Below are 8,655 nucleotides of genomic sequence, written 5' to 3'. Positions count from 1 at the left end.
TTCTGTTCACTGCAGCTGAGGTGTATATGACACAGTCGAGTTTCTCTGTTCACTGCAGCTACAGCATATATTTACAGCCATTTTAGAAATGAAATATCCATTTTAGCTGCCAGGTCATGGCGTTGGGGATAACTAAAAGGTGTCAGTGCCTGCCTGGCTCTCAATGACCAGAAACCCGAGGACGTCTAACACAACAGGGACAAGTGATCCTGCCGAGCCACCTGAGACAACGGGATAAGGTACGTCGGAAAGTGGAGCGAGGCTTTTTTCTGCACTCACTAGGACCATGGCAGCAGTCAACTCTGGAGGCTTCTCCGGAAACTCCAAGGTCGAGGCGGAAGACAGGGGTAGTGGTAGTTGTGCCAGGGGACGGGGTGGTGGAAGTATTCCCTGGGGACAGGAGTATTGGGATTTCCGAGCGACTGGGTGGTGGGAGTAGAGCCAGGCGACGGGGTGCTGGGAGTATAGCCAATAGACGGGGTGGTGGGAGTAGAGCCAAGAGACGGGGTGCTGGGAGAAGCAGGGGAAAAGGTAGTGGGAGGAGATCCAGGTGACTGGTTCTGGTTGGTGGGAGGAGAGCCAGGGGACGGGATGGTGGGATGATAACCAAGGGAGTGGGTGGTGGGAGAAGTTCCCGGGTAAGGGGTGGTGGAAGTTGGCGAGAACGGAGTAGTGGGAGTAGAACCAGGGGACGGGGTATAGGGAGAATTTCCACGGAACGGGGTAGAGGGAGAAGTTCCTGGGAACAGGTTGGTGTAGGAAGTTCCCGGGGACGGGGTGGTGGCACTACTTCTTCCGGAGGGGGTGGTGGGAGAACCTCCAAGGGCACCATTGGAGTTTCTTCTGGAACCTCCATGGTCGTGTGTTGTTCTCCTATTTCATAACCCTGGGGACATGTGGAATGGTCCACGCTCTGCTGGTGGCGTGGTCGTCGTCGTCGTCGTCGTCGTCTTCTTCGGGGATCTCTTTGGGGCGTAGGTTCCATTTCCAAAACCCCTGGACTTTCTGTATGACCCTGGAACATGTGAGGGGATTGTGGGACTACTACCATGTCAGAGTGTGGTTGGAATGGTACCATGTCAGGGTATGATGGGAATGGCCCCATGTCAGGCACCATTGTAGTTTCTTCTGGAACCTCCATAGTCGTGTATTGTTCTCCTATTTCATAATCCTGGGTATATGTGGAATGGTCCACTCTCTGCTGGTTGTGTGATCGTGGTCGTCGTGGTCGTCGTCGTCTTCTTCGGGAATCTCTTTGGGGCTTTGGTTCCATTTCCAAAACCCTTGGCCTTTCCATATGATCGATTGTGTCTGTCATTACTATCGATAATCTCCAACTCTTAACCTGAACAAATGAAAGCCAGTCATTACAAAGTATGTCCTGGATACTTACGGAAATATGGTGAATTTCAACTCTCACATAGTAGTGAAGTTATATGTTTCAAATAAAAATCACGAAAGATAGACTGAGACTTTCTTTGGTCAATGACGTTTGGTATTGGATCTTTGGGGAGACTGGGAGAACGAGAGCAAATATAAGAAATAACCTCTTCTTTACGTACTGTGTGTATGACAACCCAGACTGGGAATATGTTAATATATATTTGTTATATGTACACTACTGGCAATGTAAGACACTGTATTGGAGGTATATGAATAAAGTGACTATACTCCAGTTGGTAGTGAAGATATAATCAGGAAGTTATTTGAATCGAGTATCAAGGATATAGAAATGCTGTTACTGTAATCTCCGTAGTAGTGAAGATACAGTTGAGCGGTCGCTGTTGTCCAGTTGTTATTAAAGATATATTAAGAAAGTTATTCTAATCCAGTCTTATGGATATAGTAATGCATTTACTGTAATTTTAGTGGTAGTGAAGATACAGTATGACGGTCACTGTTGTCTAGTTATTTGTGAAGATACAGTAACTTACTCTAATCCAGTTTTAAGGATATAGTTGTGAAGTTACTGTAATCCCAGTGGTAGTGAAGATACCGTGTGGTGGTCACTGTTTTCCAATTGTTGGTGAAGGTACAGTAAGGTATTCTAATCCAGTTTCAATGATATAGTAATACAGTTACTGTAATCTCAGTTGTAGTGAAGATACAGTTGAGCGGTCGCTGTTGTCCAGTGGTTAGTGAAGATATATTAAGAAAGTTATTCTAATCCAGTCTTATGGATATAGTAATGCATTTATTGTAATTTCAATGGTAGTGAAGATACAGTATGACAGTCACTGTTGTCCTGTTGTTTATGAAGATACAGTAACTCTAATAGAATTTTAAGGATATAGTTGTGAAGTTATTGTAATCCCAGTGGTAGTGAAGATACCGTGAGGTGGTCACTGTTTTCCAATTGTTGGTGAAGATACAGTAAGGAAGATATTCTGATCATGATTTTAATGATATAGTAATGCAGTTAGTGTAACCTCAGTGGTAGTGAAGATACCGTGGGGCGGTCACTGTTTTCCAATTGTTGGTGAAGACACAGTAAATCTACCATTTAAATCTACCATTCATCAATAAACATTTAACCACCGTCATTTGAACGTAAACCTTCCTGCTGCGTTATTTTAACAGAGTCCTTTAAGATGCGTCATATAAACAGAAACCTTAAATGTACGTTAAACTTGTGCAAACCATCATTGAATCTGAAACTTTTAAATTAGAATTGTAATGAAATTGCGAACTTTTAACTCTGTCAAATTACAGCTATTGTACAAAATGATTCACTTAATTGACAAATTTTAATGTCAGTTAATTTAACGATATCCTTTGTGGTTCATCTCTGAAACACAAACCTTTTAACTTTGTCTCTAGAACTGAACACAACCATTAAGTTTCATAACTGGAATGGAAATTTGGATAATCTATCAAAATTCGTCATATAACGCGAACTTTTAAATCCTTCCATTCAGTTGGGCCGTTACTTGCCTGGCTGCCATTCATAATATGTCCTTTTATATTGTATGTTGACTACGCTCTCATTCATTCGTCATTTGGATCGTCTCACTAATATTCCATTCATAAACTTCATTCCTGCAGCTTATTTTTGACCGCCATGTTGTTTTCCTTAAGGTTTATACTTCTTTGTGTATTTAATAATAGAAGATTCAATGATATTTCTCGTGGTACTGGAATTAGAGTTAATAATGCCATCTCAGTTATCAACTCTAACTCCAGTACCACCAGAAATATCATTGAATCTTCTATTACTGAATAAACAAAGAATTATAGTCAATATTAGTGATTGTCTACACAAATTGGATAACTTTTTTTTTGTTGATAAAATTTGTAAACGATTCACTTTCTTGTCCACATAATAAGTTTATGATACGCTTGTTGTCTGTCTTGGACAATCACATGTTTACCATATGGCGTCCTAGCTACGTCTCTTCGTTGTATATAAACTGACTATTATATTTCTCTCTTGTGTCTTCCCTGATGATGTGAGTTTTAGACGAAAGTGCACTTGGGAACTTATCGTGTTTATTTTACCCGTGGACTCATAAGAATATACTTGATCACGTGCAAAATTGTGATCCTTTCCAATATATATATATATATATATATATATATATATATATATATATATATATATATATATATATATATATATATATATATATATATATATATATCCTTCAGTATGTTTACTTTCGATAATGAGGAACAGAAGAAAGAGCCAAACAAGTAAATTTCGTCAAAGACATCTCTCTTTTCTAAACGCTGCCTCGCAAAGATTTTCATTAATTCAAATTGAAGAAACAGACGTATTTTTCTATTGTCTGGTTAGCTCAGTGGTAGAGCGTGAGTCTGACACACTCAAGGTCGTGGGTTCGAGACCCACACCAGACATAATTTTTGTCTTTTTCTTTTTTCATTTTGTCCGCATCACATGTATGCAACATTCAGTATGTTCGTCCAACGTTATAGTGAAGATCTTCACAATAAATTGAGGTTTTAGACCTTATCTGAAAGGGTCAGGTCCACCAAGACGTCCTTGAAATCTTCCAGAAGCTTCTGGCGATCCTCCTCCAACTGCTGGGCACATCAGAGTTAACATGGGCCGGACATCGGTTGTGGAACAACTTAATCTGCTTCCAGTAGTTAGCAGGGATTATAATGAGGGCTCTGACCTCATACCAGGTCAGCTTAGTTCCAGTCTATTGCTTAGTTCCAGTCTATTGCTTAGTTCCAGTCTATTGCTTAGTTCCAGTCTATTGCAACGACAATAAAAAAGTAAAACTCATTTCTTCGTGGAAAATTGAGAGGAAAACACGACAGCAACATGGAGATTTACCCTGTGGTTATTTTGCCGGCTAGTCGGCAACGGTCGGTCAAACAGTATTTTACCGTGGTAATCTCAGTGCTTCATATAATACTATGACACAAAATATGTTCTTGGGGGCGTAGCTCAGTGGTAGAGCACTCGCTTGGCATGCGAGAGGACCCGGGTTCAAACCCCGGCGCCTCCATTTTTGTTATCTGGGAAATTCATTGTTTTCAGTCTTATATATATATATATATATATATATATATATATATATATATATATATATATATATATATGAATATCGTCCGATCAGGAAAGTTAAGCAACGTTGGGTCTGGTTAGTACTTGGATGGGTGACCGTCTGGGAACACCAGATGCTGTTATCCCTCAGGGGTCCCAGGTTCGATCCTGGCTGATGGAGCTTTGTATGTTCTATGAAGGTGCGCGTTCATATACACTTTATTCGTATTCATATAACTCCGCGTTGTACAGTCAGGTTCGGTAAAACGCTCTCAGCTGGCTATGTGTTCTGTTCGGAAACAACCGATAGACCCCGTTGCTCACCATAGTGAGACGAAGGGTATTCGAGTACTTAGTATTTCGAATAGTTGTTTCCTATTATACAGTCCCTTAGCCTAGCGGTTAGCATGCCTGCCTCTTGCACAAGGGGTCCCAGGTTCGATCCTGGCTGATGGAGCTTTGTATGTTCTATGAAGGTGCGCGTTCATATACACTTTATTCGTATATATATCGTATGTGAGAAATACTTAGAAAAGCAAATGGATTTGTATGTAGCATTTATGGATCTGGAGAAGGCATATGATAGAGTTGATAGAGATGCTCTGTGGAAGGTATTAAGAATATATGGTGTGGGAGGCAAGTTGTTAGAAGCAGTGAAAAGTTTTTATCGAGGATGTAAGGCATGTGTACGTGTAGGAAGAGAGGAAAGTGATTGGTTCTCAGTGAATGTAGGTTTGCGGCAGGGGTGTGTGATGTCTCCATGGTTGTTTAATTTGTTTATGGATGGGGTTGTTAGGGAGGTAAATGCAAGAGTCCTGGAAAGAGGGGCAAGTATGAAGTCTGTTGGGGATGAGAGAGCTTGGGAAGTGAGTCAGTTGTTGTTCGCTGATGATACAGCGCTGGTGGCTGATTCATGTGAGAAACTGCAGAAGCTGGTGACTGAGTTTGGTAAAGTGTGTGGAAGAAGAAAGTTAAGAGTAAATGTAAATAAGAGCAAGGTTATTAGGTACAGTAGGGTTGAGGGTCAAGTCAATTGGGAGGTGAGTTTGAATGTAGAAAAACTGGAGGAAGTGAAGTGTTTTAGATATCTGGGAGTGGATCTGTCAGCGGATGGAACCATGGAAGCGGAAGTGGATCATAGGGTGGGGGAGGGGGCGAAAATTTTGGGAGCCTTGAAGAATGTGTGGAAGTCGAGAACATTATCTCGGAAAGCAAAAATGGGTATGTTTGAAGGAATAGTGGTTCCAACAATGCTGTATGGTTGCGAGGCGTGGGCTATGGATAGAGTTGTGCGCAGGAGGATGGATGTGCTGGAAATGAGATGTTTGAGGACAATGTGTGGTGTGAGGTGGTTTGATCGAGTAAGTAACGTAAGGGTAAGAGAGATGTGTGGAAATAAAAAGAGCGTGGTTGAGAGAGCAGAAGAGGGTGTTTTGAAATGGTTTGGGCACATGGAGAGAATGAGTGAGGAAAGATTGACTAAGAGGATATACGTGTCGGAGGTGGAGGGAACGAGGAGAAGAGGGAGACCAAATTGGAGGTGGAAAGATGGAGTGAAAAAGATTTTGTGTGATCGGGGCCTGAACATGCAGGAGGGTGAAAGGAGGGCAAGGAATAGAGTGAATTGGAGCGATGTGGTATACAGGGGTTGACGTGCTGTCAGTGGATTGAATCAAGGCATGTGAAGCGTCTGGGGTAAACCATGGAAAGCTGTGTAGGTATGTATATTTGCGTGTGTGGACGTGTGTATGTACATGTGTATGGGGGGGGGTTGGGCCATTTCTTTCGTCTGTTTCCTTGCGCTACCTCGCAAATGCGGGAGACAGCGACAAAGTATAAAAAAAAAAAAAAAAAAAATATATATATATATATATATATATATATATATATATATATATATATATATATATATATATATATATATATATATATATATATATATATATATCATACAAGCTTCCAACAGCCAGGATCGAACCTGGGACCCCTGTGCAACAGGCAGGAAAAGACCGGTGTAGACCCAGTTGCTCACCAACGTGAGACGAAGGGTATTCGAGTACATAGTATTCGAATAGTTATTTCCCTATCAGTGGCGATCATAGCCTAGCGGTAGCTCTCCCGCCTGTTGCACAGGGGTCCCGGGTTCAATCCTGGCTGTTCGAGGTTTGAATGTTCTATGAAAGCGCGCGTTCATATCCTCTTAGTTCGAATATATGTATATATATGTATATATATATATATACATACGTATATATTGTTTTTTTGTTTTTTTTCAAACTATTCTCCATTTCCCGCATTAGCGAGGTAGCGTTAAGAACAGAGGACTGGGCCTTTTTTGGAATATCCTCACCTGGCCCCCTCTGTTCCTTCTTTTGGAAAATTAGAAAAGAAAAAAAAAAAACAAATATATATATTACTATGAGTCCACGAAGAAAATGAAACACGATAAGTTCTCAAGTGAACTTAAGTGTAATAATGGCAAGCAAGTAAGAATGATAGAGTATGAAAGACAAAGACAGTGGAAAGGTGTTATGTATTCTGTATCCTTGATAACCATTTGATGTGACTCATTCAGATAAGGTCCAAAACGCCAGTTATGAAGATGTACAAAGGATAATAGAACGGTGTACGTACGTACGTACGTAGTGTGAGTGTCTTGACCGATATAAAGTATTGAAAGCGGCAGGAAGTAGTGAGATATTGTATTGTGCTTCGTACAAGACTGGCGGGCGACTCCGTCCTTCGTGCTGTGCCACACACAGTCTGGTGATTGTCGGGATGTGTAGCCATAATGTTTGATCTTATGACCATTAGTGATGCATCATGTGATGTTTACTATCACAACATCGTCTTCTTCCTCCTCCTCCAGGAGAGTGGCAATCAGGTGGCGGTTATTGTGGTAGCCCGGCGCGTGCAATTGTAAGATTTCAAGCAACTTTGAGAAAATGGAACACATTATAAAGAGTTCCATAATTTCTCTAATTCTTCCCCAAATTCATGTGGACCTGCAACGCTGAAAATGTTTAAATACTGCTGGTGCAGAGGGAGGGAGAGGGAGGCCTGGGATGAGAGTGAGGCTTTGTAGGAGAGAAAGGCTCGGGATGAGAGAGGCTGAACACAAGATGTTTGGCCGGAGAGTGAGGCTTTGAAGGAAAGAGAGGCTTGGGGTAAGGGTTGGGTTGTACCAGAGAGAGAGACCTGGGATGAGGGTTGGGTTGTACCAGAGAGAGAGGCTTGGGATGAGGGTTGGGTTGTACCAGCGAGAGAGGCTTGGGATGAGGATTAGGTTGTACCAGAGAGAGAGGCTTGGGATGAGGGTTGGGCTGTACCAGAGAGGCTTGGGATGAGGGTTGAGTTGTACCAGAGAGAGAGGCTTGGGATGAGAGTTGGGTTGTACCAGAGAGAGAGGCTTGGGATGAGAGTTGGGTTGTACCAGAGAGAGAGGCTTGGGATGAGGGTTGGGTTGTACCAGAGAGAGAGGCTTGGGATGAGGGAGTCTGAACATGAGATAGGCTTGTGAGGAATGAGGATCTGAAAGAGAGAGAGACTTTATGTGAAAAAGGAAGGACAGTCGGAGGAGGCTTGGGACGAGAGTCAGGCAGGACAGGAGAGAGAGGCTTGGGACGAGAGTCAGGCAGGACAGGAGAGAGAGGCTTGGGACGAGAGTCAGGCTGGACAGGAGAGAGAGGCTTGGGACGAGAGTCAGGCAGGACAGGAGAGAGAGGCTTGGGACGAGAGTCAGGCAGGGCAGGAGAGAGAGGCTTGGGACGAGAGTCAGGCTGGACAGGAGAGAGAGGCTTGGGACGAGAGTCAGGCAGGACAGGAGAGAGAGGCTTAGGACGAGAGTCAGGCTGGACAGGAGAGAGAGGCTTGGGACGAGAGTCAGGCTGGCAGGAGAGAGAGGCTTGGGACGAGAGTCAGGCAGGACAGAGAGAGAGGCTTGGGACGAGAGTCAGGCAGGACAGGAGAGAGAGGCTTGGGACGAGAGTCAGGCTGGACAGGAGAGAGAGGCTTGGGACGAGAGTCAGGCAGGGCAGGAGAGAGAGGCTTGGGACGAGAGTCAGGCAGGACAGGAGAGAGGGCTTGGGACGAGAGTCAGGCAGGACAGGAGAGAGAGGCTTGGGACGAGAGTCAGGCTG

The 8,655-nt window shown here is 43.2% G+C and overlaps 2 non-coding genes across 2 annotated transcripts; both read left to right on the top strand.

Moving 5' to 3' along the window:
* The first annotated feature begins 3,786 nt into the window (after positions 1-3,786).
* On the top strand, positions 3,787-3,858 carry TRNAV-GAC (transfer RNA valine (anticodon GAC)). The gene has a single exon. It is a non-coding gene; the product is annotated as a tRNA-Val (tRNA).
* A 548-nt stretch (positions 3,859-4,406) lies between these two features.
* TRNAA-GGC (transfer RNA alanine (anticodon GGC)) lies at positions 4,407-4,478 on the top strand. The gene has a single exon. It is a non-coding gene; the product is annotated as a tRNA-Ala (tRNA).
* The last annotated feature ends 4,177 nt before the right edge of the window (positions 4,479-8,655 follow it).

The sequence above is a fragment of the Panulirus ornatus genome, chromosome 42 (assembly GCF_036320965.1).
Source record: "Panulirus ornatus isolate Po-2019 chromosome 42, ASM3632096v1, whole genome shotgun sequence".
NCBI lineage: Eukaryota > Metazoa > Arthropoda > Malacostraca > Decapoda > Palinuridae > Panulirus > Panulirus ornatus.
This window is presented reverse-complemented; position numbering and strand designations above follow the sequence as displayed.